Raw genomic sequence first — 18,223 nt, forward strand, 5'->3', positions numbered from 1 at the left:
ATGGCCTCAGGTCGATCTTAAGGTGACGTGTAACCAACGCTGAAAAGCCTTTTACTCTATCTCATTGCATTGAGAAGTTGCAGCAATTTGAAATCAGTTTTGATGGGGAAAAAAACTATGCAAAATAGTGATTTTTCGCACTTTTGAGATGTCCCCCCGTTGCCATGGTAACAAGAAATTAAGAAAAACTGCTACTGCCAACTTTACGTTTTATTATTTTGATACTGCTACTGCTTTTCTTCTGCTACTGCCAACTTCACATTTTATAAATTTGCTACTGATACTGCTCACTGCTACTGCTAACTTTCTACCGGTCTTTATGAAGCCTATCTCTACTGTAAACAGACTATGACCGACGTTAAACTCAAATTTTACAAATCGTTAAAAAATAACCCCATTATTGATCAGATTTCAACGCCGTTTTGATCAAAACGTAATGTTGAAATGTTGGCAGGGCCGATTTTCAACCCATTGTGGGTGGTGGGCAGAGGTTGTGCCGAACAGAATCGAATGAGACTGTTACAAGGGAGAGAAATACTACAACTTGTAAGTTTACAATTTCAACACTGTTGTCTCCCTTCTACGTGTATTTTATGATGTGATTATCGTCGGTCCCATGCAAATACTTTTTGAGAATTATTCCATTGATAATAAATATATATACTTTAGACTATCATATAGTGATGTTTATGTACAATTGCTTTTAAATGTTTCAAAGGCATTCATGTTAATGTATCTTGATTTCATGATTAATAATAAAATAATTTTATCCCACGTATTTGCGGATTATGTCACGGAAACAAATAAGTTTATACTTCTAAAGAAACGGAAGACAAGAATTTTATAATGTTTGGAACATGTTAGATGCTTGTTACCTGAAGAAAGTAGCGATAAATGTGAAATTATTTGTCATTAAAGTAGCAAAATGTTAACAAAGTAGTATTTTGACTACCATGCAATATACCACGGATTTATATTAAATCCGTGAATATACTTATACAAAAAGTACGCCAAAATTAAAAAGATTGTGAGAAGTAAAATTAAAGCATTTCTTAGGCTTAATGGGCCTTTAATCCCCTATCAAATGTATAAAATTTATTTAAATTAATTTAAATAAGTAAAGTATGATATATGTAAAATGAAAGAGACAGAAAATGAGAATATTACTGAGAAGGTTAATTCATTGATAAAAACCCAGTTGAGAGTTGAGGATGTTACTGTAGCATCAGCTCGTAGAGTTGTTAGTCAGGATAATAACACGTCATCTGTACCTGGAGTAGTTATTGCTTCATTTAGAAATGCAAACGATCATACAAATGTGTTGAAAGCAAAATCTCGCCTACGTGATACATCATTTCATGAGATCTTCATTCATCAGGACCAATCCAAGGAAGAAAGAGTGGCGGCAATAAACTTTCGTGCGGTGATGAGGGCGGTAAACAGGGGTGGTACCCTATCAGTAAAAGGAAATCGCGTGTTTCATAACGACCGAAGTGATAATCGCGATAATCGTGCTGACACTTCAAATTTTGAAGTGCAGAGAAAAAGTGATAATAGTAGGAATCGAGATTCAAATTATAATGACAACCGTGGTGGTAGATCTTCTAATAATAATGCTGGCACCTCGCGGCCAGATAGACAAGATGTGAACAATAGTGGTCGACAGGGTCAGGGTTCAAGGGGAAGAGGACAAGCCAGAGGTCGTGGTTACCAACAACGGGGATGGCAGCAAAGAAGATAGGCCAGAATAGGTTTTTGGAACGTTAATGGTTGGAGTGTTGTGCAAAATAGTGATAATTTTTATGTTAGGGAACAATGTGCTCTATTTTTAGATTTTGATATTTTAGGTATAGCTGAGTCACATCTTAGAAATAATGATGCTATATATTTATCTGGTTTCTCCTGGTTTGGAAATAATAGAACAAATATTCATGTTAATGCAAGATCAGGGTCAGGGGGTGTGGGTTTTCTTATTAAAGATGATTTATTAAACCTGTATGACATAAATATTGTTGAAGACAGTTTTGATGGTATTTTATGGTTGAAATTTGAAAGTAAAATCTCAAATGAAAAATTTTATGCTTGTGTATGCTACTTACCACCTATTAATTCGTCAAGACAAACTGATGTACAGGATTTTTATGACAATCTTTTAGCTGGTATCTATATGTTTCAAAATGATGGCATGTTATTCATATGCGGGGATTTAAATAGTCGTATTGGTGATAATTTTGATTACATTGTTGGTGTTGATAATTTACCTGAAAGAGATATTGTTGATTATAAGTCAAATATGTATGGTGATTGTTTAATAGATTTTCTTATTGACAGTAATATGTGTGTTCTTAATGGTAGAAATAGTGATAACAATGATTTTACCTCTGTATCCACTAAAGGATGTTCTGTAGTGGACTATTGCTTAGTTCAACACGAGTATTTGCATAGATTTTCTAACTTCACAGTCAAAAGGTCTACACAGCTTATAGATGAGATAAGTACAGTGAATGGTTTGTCTGCTGTGTCTATTCCGGATCACTCTGTATTATCATGGACTGTGCAGTTACGGAATTCATGTGAAAACCCTGCGGAACAACCCGACAGAAGTCATAATGTCAATGTTACATTTGATAAGTTTGATTTAAAGGGTATTCCCGAAAATTTTATGTGTTCAGATGATGTAATAAATAGTATTCACCATTGTATTTTTAAACTAGAACAAAGTTTACAAGAGCTAAGTGATGTAGATACTGCATATGCAGATATTTGTCATAATATTAGGCATGAAATGTATAGTAAAGTTCCATTTAAGAATATTTAAGTTAACAGTAGAACGTCTAATAAGAAAAGAAAAATAGGGAAACCATGGTGGAATAACAACTTATCTTGCCTTTGGAATACTGTCTGCGATGCTGAAAGCAACTGGCTTAAATGTAATATGCGTGCTGAAAAATCAGTACTTAAATCTCGATTTATTTCTGCGAGAAAGAATTTTGATAAGGCGGTACAGCAAAGCAAGCGTCAATACTGGGTAGGTGTGCAAAATGATTTATTGTCAGATTGCAAAAGTAACCAGACTGAATTTTGGAAAACCATTGGCAGGGTAGGTGTTTCACAGTCAAGAAGTAGACAAATACCTATGGAAGTTATTACTGAACATGGTGTTTCAAATGATGTTAACACTGTTCTTGAGAAATGGAAAAATGATTTTAGCAAGCTTTTTAATAGTCCTAATACTACAAATACTGGAAATTTTGTGCCTAGTGGTAATCATATGAATGACAATACAGAAATTTTAAACGACAATATATCTATCTTAGAAGTGTTTAATGCGGTCAAACAGGCTAAAAATGGTAAAGCCTGGTGTTGTGATAATATACCTATGGAAATCTTGAAAAATGATTGCTCTGTGTCTTTTCTTCATATTTTGTATAATATCTGTTTTTCAAAAGGAATTATTCCTTCTGCATGGAATAAGATAATAATAAGCCCTATACCGAAATCAAGTACTGTCGATCCAAGAGATCCATTGTCATATAGAGGCTTGTCATTGTCTTGCACCATGTATAAGATATACTGTACAATTTTGAATAACCGTTTATCAAAATGGGCAGAATCTAACAATATACTCAGTGATGAGCAAAATGGTTTTAGGAAGGGTCGCAGTACCATTGATCATGTATCATCTTTAACTAATATTGTAGAAACTAGAAAGAAACAGAAATTATCAACCTTTTGTGCATTCATTGATTTCCGTAAGGCATATGACTTTATCGACAGATCATTGTTATGGAACAAATTAGATAGTAAGGGTATCCATGGTAATATGTTACAGGCAATACAGTCATTATATAACTCAGTTTCATCTTGTGTAAGGATAAATAGCCTTACAACAGAATGGTTCGATGTTAAATGTGGGCTCCGACAGGGGTGTTCGTTATCTCCTTTATTGTTTAATTTGTTTATAGATGATCTTGTTGTAAAAATTAAAGCTATTGGTAAAGGAATTGATATAGATAATGATAAGGTTTGCATTTTATTATATGCTGATGACATTGTTCTTGTAGCTGAAACTGAAAATGATCTTCAACTTATGCTTAATGTTTTGTCAAATTGGTGTACATCAAATGCTATGATTGTAAATCATGATAAGAGCAACATTATTCACTTTAGGTCGCAGTCGGCCAGCAGATCCTCATTTGTTTTCACATGTGGCGAGCATAGTCTAAAAACTGTAGGACAATATACTTACCTTGGTCTGTTACTTGATGAGTTTCTTGATTATAATAAGACCGCTAAATGTATAGCTCAAAGTGCAGGTAGAGCACTTGGGTTACTTATTGCCAAATCGAAAGCATTGGGGTCCATGCCATATGATGTATTTGTTAAATTGTATGATTCAATGGTTTGGCCAGTCATTTCATATGGTGCTTCTATTTGGGGTAATAAGTCATTCTCCTGCATTGATGCGATACAGAATAGGGCAATGCGTTTTTATCTGGGGGTAGGGCGGCATACACCTACAGCAGCTTTATATGGAGAATTAGCTTGGCAGCCTACACATGTGAAACAATGGAGATCTGTATGTCAACAATGGCATAGATTTGTTAGAATGGATGTAAATAGAGTTAATTATAAGATCTTTTCTACTTGTTTGCGCAAGAGCAGCAATAGGTGTAAAAACTGGCAATTTATATTTAATAATTATATGGAAAAGTTAAATTTAATAGAGTATGCACGTGGTTGTGCAACAGTCTCATCTAAGTCTTTTTGTGAAAAAGTTGTTCAAAAATGTATGTCATTATATAAAGATGAATGGATAGCTAAGCTTAATAGGAATGTTAGTCTAAATGGGAATGGTGGTAATAAATTGAGAACCTATAAGTTGTTAAAAAATGATTATAAAACTGAAAATTATTGTAAACTATATTTGCCACGTAAACACATGTCTGCACTAGCGAAATTCAGATGTGGAGTAGCTCCCATAAAGCTTGAAACTGGTAGATATGAAAACATTGCTGTTGACAGTAGGATATGTCCAATATGTAAAATTACAGTTGAATGTGAAAAACATGTATTATTATCTTGTAATGCATATGAGCACATTAGGTTACCTATGTTAGAAAAAGCACGTAACATAAGGCCAGAATTTGTTGACCTCTCTGATGAAGATAAACTTGTATTTATTCTCTCCAACATTGATATTGTTAAAGTCACAGCCAAAACCTGTTACAATATTCTTCAACTCCGCTACAATATATTGTACAAGTAAGGTTTTTCAGACCACTTAGTGTTTTAGTTTCTTTTTTAAATTAATTTTAGTATAGTCTTTTAACATCTTTTTCAGATGATCGGTGCTTATAGTACATGATAGTAAATTTTATTGTACAAATGTGATGATAGTAATTTGTATGATACAAATGAAACATATCTGTTTTAAACATGATAAGTTGTTTTACCTACTAATGTATAGAATATCACCACTGACCAATCATCCATGGTCTGACCATGGGTGATATAGTTTTATTAAATTTGTGGAATAGTGCCACTTTTTAGAACACTTAGAGATTTATTATCAAAATATCTTACAGCATTTCTTCATTTATTTTTTATTGAAGGTCAGTGGGGATAATCTAACTTTTATGATGTAAAATGTTCTTATAATGTATCTTTACTGTTAACAATAGGAACTAAATATCAATTGTAAATGGACAATGATAAGTATATACATGATATAGTCTCTTATAATTCTATTGTAGAATGGTCATATGTATTTTTTATCAATTTTTAATATGTTTTATGTATATATGTATGCATATGAAAGAGACTGAAATAAACTAATAAATATGTAAACTTAACCTGATAGAAGTAGTTCAAGAAAATCGTGCGACATTTAACGTTAACATTGCGACATTTAGCGGCAATGGTGCGACTTTAAGCGGCAAGTGCGACATTAAGCGGTGTTGCGACATATAACGGCGCCACAAACACTCTTGAAAGCCTATCGGTCTTCGTGATTACATTCAGGACTACGCATTTGAACTCGAATCGTGCATTATTCTACAACAATGCATTCAAAATTGATATCTTTTTCCTAAATATATTGGGAATCATAATTATAATTTTTTTAAAAATAAATTATTTACGTCTTTCATTTTTACTTTATATGATATATTTGGCTCGATTACTTGCGCCCATAGCTTTGCACAATTTACTTCTGCACAATTCTAGAGTTATTTTCACGTTCCTGCGTTACACAGGGTGAGCATATTTTCATGAAAAATTCAAAAAAAGCTTAAATAGACAAACTTAAATAAGTTGGTAAGGGCAAGCCGCTACTCTTACTTTGTGTAATTAATAACTAAAACTAAAACACTCAAAATATGCAGTAATAGCCCTGCACCCCGGTTTAAAAACGTCGTCCAATTTGGAATAACACATGTAAAATATGTTTTTTATTATAACTTTCAAATATTAAATTTTATACTTTCGATATTTTCTAAGTTAAAAATATATTAATCTTGGAAGTATTCTGCCTTAAGAGATGCGTATTAATACCTGTAAATATTTTTTTATTCCAATTGTTTTTGTGTGTTTGTTTCATTTATAATTCATGGCCACCAGGATACTTAATCTAACAGGTTTCTATTTTCCTTTTAAAAGATTTCTGTGGGAAAAATCTGCACTGATAATACAAACAGTTTCGATATCTCGACGAAATAAAAAGAACGCGTGCCGCGTATTAATACCGCGTGAAAATGTATGGGAAAATAGTTTCAATAACTGCCGGTTGACCATTTACACACCGTGGATAAACAAAAAGCTCTGGGAAACTATGTCTGTGTCGCAAGTTTTTCCCACACATTGATATAACACAAGTCCGGGGTCTAATTCAACTTTATATGGGGTACAATCCAACTTATAATGTAGTTTTTTTAAGTGAGGTACTGTTACCAATATATTCTTTCCTGAATTCCCAGATTCAATTTTCAGTATCATATTGCCTTTTTTCCTTGGTTGTTATCGTAATAAACACATCCCGGCGTTTATTTCAATTTTAATTAGGTATTTCGCATTAGGGAAATACTTTATAGTATTGCTTTTGAAGACAAGATTTATTTATTTTAATGCAGAAGTTGATAAATGGAAGCAATCATTAGAACAAGTGCCATCAATTTAATAAGTTAAGAACGTAAAGAAAGTTCAAGAATGCCTTCGAAACTGATTCATTATCGAAGAGCTATGGCATTATTTTAATGCGGTGTCTGGAAACCGGGAAGTATGAAAATCTGTCAATACATGTAAGAACTTGTTTTAACTGTACTGACACCGTAGAAGATGAAATACACGTTATGATACACTGTCCACGCTATTGTTAATAATTTTGAAAATGTTTACCATTTTTGTTAATCCATGTATGCCTAAGTTTACAGCCAAAGCCTTCTTTTATATCTAAAGACTTTAGCGTCTTCCATTTTAATGTAAATAACTTTTTTTTATTGTATTTTATATGTAAATACGATTTTTTTATAATACATGTTTTATTCTCTGTAAGCTTTCATATAATTCTATATTGAATGACATATATGTACTTTTATCAGTTCTAATTATTTAATTATGATTTATATGATGTAATATGATGTACATGGTATTAGACGTAAATAAACAATAAACTGCTGTATTTGAACTTAAACTCTAATTTCAATTTTTACACAGAAATGCTGCTAACATTGCCCCTGCTCACTTTAGTTATTAGACACGTTCAAACTTAAATTTAGAATAGGCCGTCTGAAGGAAACAGCAATCAATTTTAGTTTCAAGTTCAGCTGTCGCTTAATTCTGTAACATGTCTTTATTTTCATGCTAGTTTTTCTCCGTGTGATAAGAATTTAGTAAGCCGATACATCAAAATATACATCACTATTTAAACTTATTCTGCCAATAACACCGAGAACGCCATCTGTCAGGATGCGCGCGCACGTTTGTCGTCTAATTAACAGCTAATTGCACGTTTTTGTGGCACTAATTGCATCAATTGGGAGCTATCAGTTAATAATCTAATTTTCTAGTTCTAATTCTGGGATATAAATTATATCTGATTTTTTCATTTTATCACAAAATTTCCAGAGACTGAAATATCGCTGTCATGTGAACAGTTTGCACTCTAAAATCCCAACGCACTGTTTTGACATTTTGCTTTAATAGCTATTCATGTGTGATGATTATATCATCTGTCACATCATAATCATCATCATAATCATCGTCACCATCAATTTGCTATGCACGAGTCGTCATGACGGACCTAGTAAAAGAAAAATAATTGTTTCAATTGTTTATGTTTCATTTCTTATAAAACGTTCTTATTTTCATATTGGTCAATAAAATTCTGAACGGACGTTTATGCTATTAAAATGCATATAGAGTCAACTTTTTTCCTACCATTTTACACACCATTTTACCGTTTGGTTTACTATGCGTGCGAAACATACCAAATGAACTTAACATACGTTGTTCATAGTCTGTATTTAAACAATGCGCTATTTGATAAAGTTTGTCATTAATCAAGAAGAATCGACTATCATTTAGATCTTTTCCCAAGACCCGAAGTTTTAATACAATCAAAGTAAAATAGCATCGAGGTTAGAAAATTTCTCAAACCACTTCAAGTATTAAATATATTTTCAAACGTTATAAGATATCGGTGGTTTATAAGTGATTGCTTCCTATTGCACGAGTGATTAGTAGTTCCGGAAACTCTTCAAAAAACGGAGGTTAGAAGAGTCACTTAAAGGAAACTGTCAATCATTCTAGAAGGAGCGTTCCACCAATCAGAATGTTTACTTTGATATAATTAAATTTGATTTACATGATAATCATATATTTAATAATTGCTGCGTTTTTGTTTTCCTTTTTTCTTATTTTTTACTTTTGTTCTTTTTTCCCCCTTGCTAATGTTAAAAATAAAATCAACAATGAAGTGTCTTTTATGTCATCATTGAAAGTGTAACAGATTGAGACTATGGTACCTAAAATTGAAAAAAAAGAAAGAACAGGATGGTCTCTTTATTTTTATTTTGATATCGTGTAAGCTAATTAATGTAATCCTAGATTAACGATTTAATTGATCTATTAAATCTATCGTGGGAACATATTGTACTATTTTCACACAGGATTGACCCGTTTACCAAGTTCCCATACCGCAGCAGTACATATGAGCCGCGTCACGACAAAACCAACATAATGGGTTTGCGACCAGCATGGATCCAGACCAGCCTGCGCATCCGCGCAGTCTGATCAGGATCCATGTTGTTCGCTTACAAACTCTATAAAAAGTAGAGAAAATGATAGCGAACAGCATGGATCCTGATCAGACTGCGCGGATGTGCAGGCTGGTCTGGATCCATGCTGATCGCAAACCCATTATGTTGGTTTTGTCGTGACGCGGCTCATATATATAAACCTTGGTATTTATTTTAGTTCTTATTAAAATAAAGACTTTATCATTTGATATAAAACATGTTATTTGGCAACGTCAGTGGGAAAACAGATTTTGGCCAGTCATACTTTTAAATAATACAGCAACTGGACTTCTTATCGCTGTAAAAATATTACAACTATTTTGTTTGTCCGTGTGTATGCAGTATGTCTGAGAGAATAATTCAAGATCGTAAGACGTTTTGCATTCTTCATATACAAATAAAATATAAAACATTAATGTATGAAGAATATTTCAATCGGTTATATTAAAATAAGACTGAAGGAAAACGCTGAAATAACTTTCATTCAATGACAAAATATTTCATTATGATTATCTTATAAGCTCTATAAAAATGATTTAAGACATGTTATTAAGCCCAGTTTAGACTCTCGGGGTTCTATCAGGCAAGACCGCTATAATTATAGCTATAAACAGTCGTAAATAAACGGCAACATAACTTCTCATTTGTCAAAAATTTCTCAAAATTTAAAATATTGCACAACTGATTTCTTAAAGATTAAAAATATTTTGTATGTCAAGTATGTTACAATTTCTGTTTGCCCATTCTAAAGAAGTAAATATTGATTCGTTTCTGGAGCATAATGTGCCTCTAACGAACCATCATAACCTCTTGAAAATAGTGACAGAAACCCAGCCAACATTCTATATCGGCCCGACATCAAACCGACATGGTTTTCTATGACGGCCCGATGTCGGCTTTAACCTCGGCTGCAAATAGGAATGATGTTGGCCCGACATCGGCAGCACAATATCGGGCCGACATCTTAACGATATAGGCCCGATATTTCTTGCCGACATCGGGCCTACATCAGAACAAAAGCGGTGCGATGTCAGCCAACAGCAGAAAGATATCGGTCCTATATCGACCAGGTATCATCCTTATGCTAGCATGTTGATGACATCTAGCAGCAAGCATTCGGCATAACCTGCAAAAACACAAAATATACGATGATTAGTTTACAACATAAGATAATAAAGACATACATTTTAACTTAAATATGCAAATGACATGCATGTCGCGAAATCATATGACAAAAATTTTCAAACATAATTTTACATCTTAAAAATAAACAAACAGATAAATTGTGTTTTTCCAATAATTTTAAGTGTAAAATTCTAATTATTAACAGCGTTAACAGATTTGTTGAATCATCATTACATTAATAAAATAAAAAAAACATGCTTTTCATCACCTTCCTTTGTTAGCTTTTCTTTTTGGCGCTTAATCTGTTAATTTTAGGACTGCAGTGAATATTTGCAAGCTTTTCCTTTTAAAATATAATAAAAGAGTGATTTTTATGTAGTCAAAACATAAATATTGAATTTAAAAACATACCACATATCATTTCCAAACAAAACTAGGATTATTAAGAAATTCATATCAAAATGTACAATTATTTGCTGCATGATTTTCAATTCAACAGAAAACGCAATATCGTACCGATGTCAATCCGATATACAAAATAGTTGCATTGAAAGGTCATGTAGGCCCGACGCAGACCCGATGTATCTTTTTTGATGTAACACGAAATGTGGTTAATGTGGTTCTAGTAATTGAAATCATACACAGGACAATTTATTCACATTATTAAGTAAACAATGCCATTGCAATTAGAATTTTTCAAAACACTCAATATGTCGGCACTGCAGCGGCCCGATGTCGGCCAATAGTCGGCATATTTTGCCGACATGCCGACATTAATCCTATATCGGCCCGATATGGTCATGCTGGCTGGGAACAGGCAGAGGAAGTTTTTCAAATAAACTTGACGAAAATGATTTATTCCGCCGGAAGTTTGTTAATAACCGTTTTTTATGAATGGGAAATTTGTTATGAATGAGTTACCCTTAGGAATTCATTACGAAGTAAGAACTAGGAAGGCATAGTGGAATACAATTTAAAGTTTTCTTCACAGCTTACATATATGAGAATTCTGTGTCTCTAGTGAAGTGGTCCGTCAAGTATAACACCTGTTGCAGGAACTACGCTTACCGTTACACAAATACTTTGCGGTTTTAAACAGTTGCCGCTTATTCGTAAACTTTGGTGTATTTTTTTTCTTCTGTAAGAAAAGATTTTTGAACTACACAACCTTATAAATATATTTCCATAGAGGATTGGTTAACGACGTCTAGATCAACCCTTCTACTAACTTATAGTTGAGACATTTTACTAGTATCGTCCACAATTTAAAGACTAAGACTCATACACCGAGGCTTATTGTCCAGCACTTGTAAAACATTATTGATACACCAAGACACTCGGTCTATCACTCATTAAGCCAGAATTATACACCTAAAATTAGTAACCCTCAAGACTAAGACTCCAGACTTATTGTCAACAAGAAGTACCCCGGAACTTCAAGACTTGCATTCAACAACTTATACACTAACACTTTAAGTCCAAAACTAGAATTCCTCTACTTATAAACCAAAACTTAAACAGTAATTTTACACAAAGACTTTATGTTAAAGACCTGTATTTCACTATAACTATACACGAAGACTATAAGACCAAGAGTTTTCTTTTATTACTTTTACGCCAAGACTAAAAGTCAAAGATTTGTATTCACTACTTATACACTAAGGTTTTAATTCCAAGACTTGTATTTCACTATACTTATACACTAAGACTTTACGTCCAAGTCTTGTATTTCACTATATTTATATACAAACACTTAAAGTAAAGACCAGTATTTCATTATACTTATACACGAAGCTTTTAAGTCCTACACTTGTATTTCACTACTTATACACCAAGACTTTAAGTTCAAGACTTATATTTCACTATACTTATACAAGAAGATTTTAGGTTAAATACTTGTACTTCACTACCTATACGTTCAAGACTTGTATTTCACTATACTTATACACAAACATTTTAAGTAAAGACTTATATTTCATTATACTTATACAAGAAGACTTTAAGTCCGAAACTTGTATTTCACTATACTTATATAAGAAGACTTTAAGTCCATGACATGTATTTCACTTCTTATACACTAAGACGTTAAGTCCAAGACTTGTATTTCACTATACTTATACAAGAAGATTTTAAGTCCAAGACTTGTATTTCACTTTACCTATACACAAACACTTTAAGTAAAGACTTGTATTTCACTATACTTATTCAACAAGATTTTAAGTGCAAGACTTGTGATTCCTTTTACTTATACACAACGACTATAAGTGCAAGACTTGTATTTAAATATAGTTATACAAGAAAAATTTAAGACCAAGACTAGTATTTCGTTACTTATACACGAAGACTTTAAGTCCAATACTTGTATTCTATTACAATATACACCAATACTTTTACATTAAGATTTCACTTCTAATTAACCGATACTTGAAGTTAATAGCTGATGAGATGCATTTTTAATGTTTTTTATAACCTTTTATACTGATGCTTTTTATGTCTCAAATCAAATGATAAAATCAAAATATAAAATACAGAAATAGAAAAAGCAAAATAACAATTTATGTTTTAGTAAAGTGTCACGTTAATTTGGTTTAGTTTAGTGTAATTTTAAGAGTTTAAGATTTTTTAAGTATGTTCTATGCAGTTTAATCACCTATTTTTTATTTTCTTTATAGACACAAAAGCTTTATAAAACACGACTGTGAACCTAGTACTGACAAACAATTTTCATGGACAGAAACGGCCGTTTAACCACTTTATATAGTAGAGAGGCGGAAATTTAACCACTTTACATAGTTGAGAGGCGGACATTTAATCATTTTACATAGTTGAGAGGTGGACATTTAACCATTTTATATAATTGAGAGGCGGTTATTTAACCACTTCACATAGTTGAGAGGTGGGCATTTAACCCTTTTACATAGTTGAGAGGTGGACATTTAACCATTTTATATAATTGAGAGGCGGTCATTTAACCACTTTACATAGTTGAGAGGCGGATATTTAACAGTTTTATTTATTAGGGACAACAACAAAACGATATCATACTTTACCTAATTTTATTTTATAGTCATACATAGTGGCATATGTAATTTATCTCACTGAGTAATGTCTTAGTTAATCTTTGGCATTTTATGGGCACGACTCCATTAATAAAAGCCAAAAGGTTTGGATACCGGGCATACAAAACCCTGTTAGGGCATCCATAGCAAAGCAAACAAATGACACAAAATCAAAACAAGCAAATGGAACAAACTGTATAGCTTTTTGGAACAGTATGTTCTAGAAAATCATTGATCAAAGCTGTTCAAGCAATACTAGTCTTTCAATTCTTCATTCACAAAATAGTCAATTTTCAGAAATGTATATGAGCAACAACACAGCATTGACACTGTTGCGCGAAATTGGTTCTGGGAAGCAGAAACCAGTATCCCAGTATCACAAAATGTCTAGTATTAAATTTAAGCTCAAATCTTTGACACTTCACACTCATAATTGACCGAGGAGGGCGGTGGGTTTTTTCAACAATTCATTTCTTCCATTGTTACAACATTCGACGCCAGCGTTAAAAGGATATGACGTAGATACAGTACCTACGTCATAACCAGGGCAGGGTATAAGTTGTTCCCCAAATAACAGAGACTATTCTATAGAAATAGTCATCAATAGTTGAAAGGCGGACATTTAACCATGTTACATAGTTGAGAGGCAGACATTTAACCATTTTATATAGTTGAGAGGCGGACATTTAACCATGTTACATGGTTGAGAGGCGGACATTTAACCATTTTATATAGTTGAGAGGCGGACATTTAACCATTTTATATAGTTGAGAGGCGGACATTTAACCATTTTATATAGTTGAAAGGCGGACATTTAACCATTTTATATAGTTGAGAGGCGGACATTTAACCATTTTATATAGTTGAGAGGCGGACATTTAACCATTTTATATAGTTGAGAGGCGGACATTTAACCATTTTATATAGTTGAGAGGCGGACATTTAACCATTTTATATAGTTGAGAGGCGGACACTTAACCATGTTACTTAATCTTTGTTTGGAACTTGAGAGGCGGTGTTAAGTTGAAAGTTGGATGCTTACTACATATAAAGGTTAAGAGGGGGGGGGGGGTCACAACTATGCTAAATATCCACCCAATATCATTTATATATATTTAGAAAGATTCAGTTCAGTTCTTGTTTTTCCATGCATTATAAACTAGACTCGGACTCTATTTTTTTAGAAAGATGGTAGATCTGCCGTTTATTAGATTACCCCCCCCCCCTTGATCTGGCGATATTGATTCTTCGGATATTGAAACTTGAAATGTGAAGTAAAACGGCCATGATGCAGTTAATGGCGGGATTTATTTCAAACAATTCTTTTTAATAAATCATTTCGATCATAACCTGAAACGAAAACAAGTTAAACAAACATAACAAAAGTGAAACATTACTTTACAACGCTGTGTTGCTGCTAAAATTATCACAGCATTTATATCAGATTAAAATAAATCAAATCGTTATAATATTGAAAAGTCACAAGAAAAATTAAACAGCCGAACTGATGTCACGTAAAGATTACGTAATATATGTAGCTCGTAAAATATTGGGTGTTTAATATCACAGAGTTTTGCGAAAAGTATTTTTTTCTGATTCACACGGTTTTCTAAATTTTTAACTTTCTCAGGAATTCTGCAACCGACGTTTCTGTCAGACTTCTCACCAATAAGAGTTAGTCTCTAAAAAAGGGCGTGGCATTTTTTGTTTTAAACTTGTGAATATTCCTGCAAGTGGTTGGAAGTGATAGCGTTTATGTTGTTTATTGATGCTTTCACTTTCCCCTATTCTTGTATGTGATAATATGCTAAATCTCTCACTACAGTAAATTGGCGCTACAAGATGTGATTAAAAAAAAGTTTTATTGGTGTTAAACATCACGAAATTACTGAAATTTATTAGAATTTAAACATAGACGTAATAAAATAGCAAAACCAGAATAAAAAAACTTACCTCTTTAACAAAAACATATTGTTAGATTTCTGGCAATACAACAACATTTATCAGGAAAAATATCGAATAATTTGGGTTATTGAAACGTAAACAACGGTTTGATTTAAATATCGATTACAGTTAAAGTAAATTTAACTTACAACATAGACTAAACAAAATGATTTCGTGTTTTTAGACAAGTTGGCATTTCAAATTCAAGATTATTTTTTTAAAAAGTTATTTTAACAGGATATTTTATTAGGCTGGACAACATCCGATTTTTCCGAACTTTGTGTTCGACCATCAGCCAAATCTTACTCTTACACTGACCCTTCTAACTCTAGTATACCTCCTCGCATTGAAAGATATATTTTGCTCAAATTTGATTAAAATTCTACACGCTATAGGGGGTCATAATATGAATATATAGTGTCATTAAAAAATGGCAGTTTTTTAAGAAATGGACAACTTTACTTGACCTGTAATAGGGAACGCAGCCTCCCATACACAGTTTATCCATTCTTTTATTCAAATAAGACATAAGAATTTCAAGTGGACCTAAAATGAAATATATTTTGTGCATGTGCATCTTTTTACATGTCTTATAATTATGAATAAATTATCTATCTAAATAAAATACTGTTTGTGTCCCCCACCCACTACGTATCCACAAAATCTGAGCTATTGAACGAATTTTATTGCAAAACAAACAAAACAACAACAACAACAACAAACATGTTTTAACTAATCATGGAACCGGTCTGTCAATAAGAATCACCATTTCATATCTGTCTCATGTTTTTTCCATTGTCCATATTAAAACTGGGATATATGTTGAATAAAACTTTGAAACTTTTATACTAAACTTAAAACATTCATGTTTTTTTTTAATCCATATGATTTTTGATAGAAAAAAAATGAATAAACAATTTTCCTACCTACAATACTCTACTGGCATGAGACGCAGTAGTGGAAACAAAGATACTTTAAATTAAGACCTTATCATAGGTCGAATTCAACGCCTAACATTTTAAATGATAACTTAAAAATATAAAACATAAAATAACAATAACTATTGAATCTATAATTTAAATAATGATTATTTTTCGGATTGTATTTCAAATGTAAACTGTCCGTGTTTTTTTTTCAAGTTGAAATTGAAACAGCATCTTCAAGGAAAATAAAGAAGAAAAAATTCGTGGGAATAATTTTATAAAATATAGTCACGCTTGATAGTTCACATGTTAAGTAGTGTATAGCCTGGGAAAGAAGGGGGCACAGCAGGCCCCTTGACATGTAGAGTTAGCAAAGATTCTCAGGGGCGAATAATGACACGGTGATTTGCGGGCCAAAAGGGAGTAATAACAAGCAATTACGGGGTCAAATTGGAGGACAAATATCTAGTTAGACAACACTTCACTCTGGCTGAGATTTGACGATTGAGACACGTCATTAAAATCTTATTGCTATACTAGAAACTCAATTTGCACGCTGATGATTTTAGTATGATTATACCTGACACCGCTTATGAAATTAACACGCATGTGACAATTCCAAACGGGTGTAATTTTCATTCTGATCATCTCGGTCTTATTGCTTCACATTGTATTACCGAAATATAAGGAAACACCCCGAATACTACATTATTTCTGTAATTACAACACAATAATCATGGTATGGCGGTGGGTATGTAATTTTCATCAGTATAATTCATTATTTTACCCTACATTGCGATTAGTGGGGACAAGCTGAAGATATCTTTATTAAATATTCATTTTGAACTCGATTCTTTCAAATCCGCCCACTGATTAGGGGGTAGCTGGTTCGAAATTTCTAAGTGACAATAAGTAAAAGACTTTGAGTCTTATGGTTACTTTTTCTGTTTACCGCTGAATCAAAAAAACATAAGATTAGGAGTTGGTCACTTGCGGAGAAATAGGTAATTACTGGTTATTCATCCAGGAAAGACTGCTTATTGTTATCCAGGAAAGACTGGTTAGTTATCCAAGAAAAACTGGCTAGTTATCCAAGAAAGACTGGTTAGCTATCCAAGAAAGACTGGTTAGTTATCCAAGAAAGACTGGTTAGTTATCCAAGAAAGACTGGTTAGTTATCCAAGAAAGACTGGTTAGTTATCCAAGAAGGGCGACTAGATGGATTTGTAGCCGAGATATGGCAAATAAATGTGTTTAGTTGACAAAAAATCCCTTCAATTCAGGTCACTTTCAAAGAGTAGCTGTATCACCGCGTGATCACGTGGTCTCGGTGCTGTGATTCAAGAAAACAATTGGTTGATTACATGATATGACACTAAAGCATGCATATATTTCTAAAGGACTTTGGCATGGCTCCAAATATGAAAATCTCTCTCTTTTTTTTAACTGAAGAAATTTATTTTACACAATGCCCACATCCGACATCTAGGCTCATAAGGACAGTATGGTTAAAATACATAAAGTATAATTATATTCGTATAAATCTTATATAGTATCTTACTTTATAGAATACATGGAGAAGACTGAAAAACGCACATAAAAAATTCTTCAGTTCATAAACTATTTTATTTCATTATCATTATCATTATTATTATTACTATATTATTATTATTATTATTATTATTATTATTATTATTATTATTATTATTATTATTATTATTATTATTATTATTATTATTATTTGCTTTTAACAATAATTTTACACATTACCACATAATAATTCTTAAATTTTAATGAAAAAAAATATCATGCTGGTCACGTGATCTACATAGTTATAAAAAAGGTCATAAATAATAAAATATGCGGTAGGTAGGTA

This window comes from Ruditapes philippinarum, unplaced genomic scaffold (genome assembly GCF_026571515.1).
Source record: "Ruditapes philippinarum isolate M1 unplaced genomic scaffold, ASM2657151v2 ctg697_1_1_1_1, whole genome shotgun sequence".
Classification (NCBI taxonomy): Eukaryota; Metazoa; Mollusca; class Bivalvia; order Venerida; family Veneridae; genus Ruditapes; species Ruditapes philippinarum.